The sequence below is a fragment of the Protopterus annectens genome, chromosome 1.part0 (genome assembly GCF_019279795.1).
Source record: "Protopterus annectens isolate FY-2018-M chromosome 1.part0, PAN1.0, whole genome shotgun sequence".
NCBI classification, from domain to species: domain Eukaryota; kingdom Metazoa; phylum Chordata; order Ceratodontiformes; family Protopteridae; genus Protopterus; species Protopterus annectens.
This window is the reverse complement of record NC_056725.1, coordinates 942508604-942514026: the sequence shown is the minus strand read 5'-3', so window position 1 is coordinate 942514026 and position 5423 is coordinate 942508604.

The following is a 5423-nucleotide window of genomic DNA, read 5'->3' as shown; positions in this document are numbered from 1 at the left end:
TCCCACTTTTCTGAGAGTTAGAAAAGTTCAGTTACAGGCTTGCTGTTCCTGAACTGTTTGAAAGTTTCTGTGAGGCCATTTTTGCTTGGGCTGAAGGAGGGTCTCTGTGTTCATCAGTGGCAGTGACTAACATTGAGCAGCTTCCCTGCCCCCATAGAGGTGGTTACTGACTTGAAACTGTAGTTTTATTTTCCCTTTTGGGTCTATTCCTGCTTCTTTCCAGCCCCTGCTATCAAGCACGCTTTAACGTGCTTTAGCGCGATTTAGCGGAGTTGCCACTAGAGCAGCATCGGGCAGCGCCGGTTAAACAAGGTTAAACTCTTTCTGGCTCCAGAAAGTCTGTTCTTCAATTTTTCCCTTAGAACTGCTCTGTTAGGAACCTAAACAGTTTACACCTACACTAAAAAGTGCAGCACTTGTTCCAAATAGCTTTTTCTTCTCAAAAGCTCAGCACTTGTCTTATAAGCATATCCCTTGTCTTATAAGCATTCTCTTTGCAGGTCAAGCACTCCTATATTATACAAATCTCTCTCTAGCAAAACCCCCAGGAGTGCCCGCTTCCTGCTAAGCCCACTACTTTTCTGTCTCATACCAACTCATAATTCTTTCTAGCATGTCGAAGGGTCAGATGCTGGCGTCCTCTCCTGCCCATTTGGTGAATCTGGGAATTCTGAGACAATGTTACAATTGCCTCATGTACACGGACAACCATCTCCTCCTCCCATGTAACACTAACACTTGTGAGAGATGCAGCTATTTAGCCAGACTGGAGGCTGAGCTCTCTCAACTCAGGACTGGCAAGACCAGGCAGGAGGAGAAGGCAACTACACACACCACAATACCAGTCTCACATAACTCAACCACACCACTGAATCAAACACATAAACACACTAAGACATACTCGGAGGCTCTGAGTAAAAGTTTACCTAAACAGCAGAGGCCTCCAAAGCAGACACCCAAGCAACTGCAAACTCAATACACCACACAAAACACACATAAACAACAAAATCAGTGTACAAAGCAGTCACTGCCCTTAAGGCCAAATACAACACCAAACATACTTGTCATAGGTGACTCCATAGTCAGACACACTGACGTCCCGCTCACCAGACTGAGTAAGGAGAAGGTCACAGTAAGCTGCCTGTCGGGCGCTAGAATCCGCCACATAACACAAGCACTCAGGTCTCTCAACAGCAGGTACAGGTACGACTCAGTCATTGTCCACGCTGGTGTCAACGACCTGAGACGTACCTCCTTGGACTACATGAAAAGAGACATTGAGGAGCTCTCTGATTATGTAGCCCAGGCAGGTATGACCCTGACCTTGAGCAGTATCCTACCTTCACCTAGAATGATGCCACAATACAGTGATAAGATGATCAGCTTTAATAATTGGCTTAAATTCTGGTGTCATTCAAAGGGGATCCAATGTCTGTCTGCCTCTGATGACATGCTGGACAAACCACGCTGCTTCGCAAGGGACGGCTTGCACCTGTCACCCCTAGGCTTCCGGATATTGGCAAAGGCTCTTGCCACCCCCATAGTGCCTTTTTAGGCAAGGCTCAAATTCTAAACCTACCACCCTAGAACACAAAAAGTAAAAAACTAAGGGTAATGCTGCTCAATGCCAGAAGTCTCAATCTCAAGATGCACGCACTCGAGGCCCTTCTCAGTATGGAGAACATCGATGTCTGTGCTGTGACAGAAACCTGGTTCAAGGCTCCTGAGAGCACCCCAGCACTAGCAGGTTTCACCTCATATCATGCGTTCCAGCCCCAAAATCCGGACAACACCAAGAAAGGAAGGGGTGTCCATATTCATAAAGGACACCCACACCTCAAGGTTGGTGGCAACGCACGATGCATCGGAGACCATCCAGGTGCAATTAACCATAGGCAAGACTGCTCTGCAATTTGTAGCATGTTACAGGCCACCCTCTCAAACTCAGGAACCTCACATGGCCTTCCTGAAAACAATGGAGGGGATAAATGTATCTCCAAACACCATCATACTAGGTGACTTCAACTACCCTAATATAGACTGGGAACACTACTCAAGCCCAAACACTCTAGCCCAAAGGTTCCTGGAGTTCATAAACTCAAATGCCATGGAACAACTAGTCACCATCCCCACAAGCAGAGAAAACATACTTGATCTCATCATCACGAACATGGGATCACAATGTTCAACACTGGAAGTATACCCCTCACTGGTGAGATCAGATCATAAACTAATCTCGCTGGAGGTCCTCATCCCGCCCCCACCTGAAACAAAAAAGACCACAGTGAAAAACTTCTCAAAAGCCGACTTCACACTTCTAAAAACTAGTGTGGTCTCCTTTAAGGCCCCTGAGCCAGTGGTAAACATTACTCAAACCGCTGAATCACTTACAAATGCCTTCTACCAGCACCTACAGGACTGCATGGATCAGGCAATCCCAAACAAAACTAAGACTCTTTGTACCAAAGGCAAGCGTCCAGTCTGGTGGACCCCAGCCATAAACAAGCTCTACAACAAAGGAGGAAGCTACTACAAAATAGAGCAAAATCCTTGAAAGGTAAGACACCTTTGATCATTATAAGTAAAAACTAAGAGCTCTCATAAAATCATCCAAGGCAAATTTTGAGAGAAAAATCGCCAAGGATTCAAAAGACAATCATAAGGCCTTCTTTAGCTATGTTAGAAACCTAGGAGGAATCTCCCAGATATGCTCAGAATTAGTTCAAAATGATGTGAAGATTACTGAACCTACACACATTGCCAACATACTGGCTGACAGGTTCAGTGCAAACTTCTCCCCTCCCCAAAGGAGAGATATCTATACCAGAGGATTGTAGCCCCCAAACATCTCCAACGCCCAGGTGAGAACTGCTCTCTCCAAAGCAAAAACACAGCATCCATGGGACGGATGGTGTCCCCGGCTGTGTGCTCCATGAACTCAATGAGGAATTAAACCCGCAGTTAGGACAGCTGTTTAATCTTAGCCTCACCTCAGGATACGCACCCAAGGAGTGGCGACGGCGACTGTGGTCCCACTTCACAAGGGCGGTGCCTCCACCGACCCTGGAAATTACCGTCCCATTAGCTTGACAAGCCTTATCTGCAAAGCCATGGAGAGGATCATAATGGAACTCATAAATAAAGACATAGGGAACTTGCAGACTTGGGATCCAACCCAGTTTGGCTTTGTCAAAGGCAGATCATGCCTTTTAAACTTGGTTGACTTTTTCGAGACAGTCACCAAGGCCATTGATGAGGGAAAGGCAGTCCATACAGCCTACCTTGACCTGGCAAAGGCCTTCGACACAATACCCCACTCAGGTATCATCAAAAAACTCATCAGCTTGAATGTAAACCCATACATCACAAGATGGGTTGCAAACTGGCTAAGTGACAGAACCAACAGGGTCAGAGTTGCTGGAGCCATGTCAGACTCAAAGGCTGTCACAAGTGGTGTCCCACAGGGCTCAGTCCTGGGTCCACTCTTGTTCGGCATCTACTTTTCTGAAGTACAAGCAAACACAGGAGGGTTATGGCTGACAAAGTTTGCAGATGACTGCAAACTGGGCGCCATAGTCGAAAACACATCTGACACAGATATCCTTCAGAAGGGCCTCACAGAAACAGATAACTGGTGCCAGAGCAATGGCCTAAAGTTAAATGCCAAGAAATGCATAGTCATGCCCTTCAGGAAAAACAAGGTTACCCCTAGCTACCATATAGGTGGCAATCCACTGAGCACAGAAGAAGTCATCAGGGATCTGGGGACCCAGGTTGACAGTAGCCTTTCGTTTGACACTCATGTTGCTAAAGTAGTTAGGAAAACCTTCTACATTGCCCACCTGATCATGAAGGGATTCACATCTAGATCAAGGGAGGTCATCGCCCCCCGTACTCATCACTCATTAGACCTATGATTGAGTACAATGCCCCATTCGGAATGTATCTGACCAGACACCTGCAGCAGCTGGAAAGGCCCCAAAAGTTCCTCACCAAAAGTATAAAGGGTCTCAAAAATATGTCTTATGCTGCCCGACTGAAAGAACTCCAGCTCTATTCAGTCTCATACCGCTTGCTCAGAGGTGACCTGTGCCTGACATATAAGGCCATGTCAAACCCTGATTTGATGAATATGCTTCACCTCAAAAATCTAGATCCCTCAGAACCACAAGGGCGGGAGACTTAAACCTTGACACGGTTATTAATAGAACATGCTGGAGGGACAGATTCATCACCCAGAGACTCCCTATGCTGTGGAACAAAATCCCGGTACATGTGAGGCAGAGCACCTCGTTGGCCTTGTTCAAGAGGAATCTTGACCAATGGATGGGGGATCGCAGATATACCCCAGGGATTACTTCAGTGTCACTGCTTGACAGAGGCACAGCAAAATAATAGGCATAGTTTTATTCAAACTAAAGGGGTGGCGAAAGCCAAATAACTATGGGCTAGGCTTATAAATGCCCTTGGGCAGATAGCCTAGTATGAACCTATGAACCTATATATATATATATATATATATATATATATATATATATATATATATATATAGGTCTACTTCAAATGATCGAAATTTCAGAACGTCGAACCTCTGAGGACTGAAGTTCTGAAATATCAAACCTAACAACAAAAAAATCTAAAACGTAAAAACTTCTTATTTCACATTTTTAAACCCCTGCTACTTAAATATACCAACTCCGAGATCGCACTACAGTGAAGAGAATGGTAAAGTTCCCATTCCGCACTCTATGGCAATCTCCATTCACAAGATTCGATATGTCAAAACATCGATCATGTGGTCTTCACAGATCAGTGATTCGATGTTCTGACATTTCAAACCTTTGAAGGGGACCCATATATATGTCTGATATTTCTTTGTGCACTACATGTTACTTCCTTTTACTTTGGAAATGCATATGTTAGTTTCTGGACAGGTGTTTGTGTAATTTAAACTGGTAGTTCACCATCTGTTAAGCGAACTACTAAAAACTGTTAAACTTCAGCTGCCTTGTTTCCCTACTTGTTTTTGATCATAGAATCATAGGAGGTTACTAGGCTAATGGCCCTGGGGCCCTTACAAGTCTAGCCAAGAGTTTATCCCCAAAAAAGAAACCTCATTTAGCACCTGTCACCCCTGTCAGTGAGGGACAAAGGGGGAACCCCTGGGACAAATTTATGGTTTCCCATCCATTCATCAAGATTGCATTTGAAGAGGGCCAGTGAGGTACTCTATTTGACATGTATGGGAAGTCTATTCTAGAGACATGGCAGCCTCTGCGAGACAAACCTGCCTCTCCAGCAGGTTTTGTTGATGTTGCATATGAGCAATCTGTATGATACTGAGTAAAGTGAAAGTGATTTAAGCCTGTCCACATAGGATAGGTGTTGGAGGCCATGGATTCTGTTTGTGAGGTATTTCTGTG